Source organism: Plasmopara halstedii, assembly GCF_900000015.1.
Source record: "Plasmopara halstedii genome assembly, contig: Scaffold_816, whole genome shotgun sequence".
Classification (NCBI taxonomy): Eukaryota; Oomycota; class Peronosporomycetes; order Peronosporales; family Peronosporaceae; genus Plasmopara; species Plasmopara halstedii.
The window spans coordinates 776,723-777,023 of NW_020187732.1; positions in this window are offsets into that span (position 1 = coordinate 776,723).

Sequence of the window (301 nt, forward strand, 5' to 3'; positions counted from 1 at the left end):
CTCTATGTTTTGGTGAGACCAGGGTATACACGCACTCCGCATCGTCCGGTGTCACCCTCACCGTCCTCTCCTTTGGAGCGATGTTATCTACAACATCCGACGAAGAGCTGCTAACCCCGCGATCTTCGTCCAGTGGATAACGTGCCACTCCACGTGCATCATGGGGGCATCGCCCTCGATGCCTCGGCCCTTGGCCGACCATGTCACGCGCGACATGCAGCGACTGCTTCGAAACTTGAGCAGCGCTCAGTGGTTTACGTGCCACTTCACGTGCATCACGGGGGCCTCGGCCCTTGGCCGA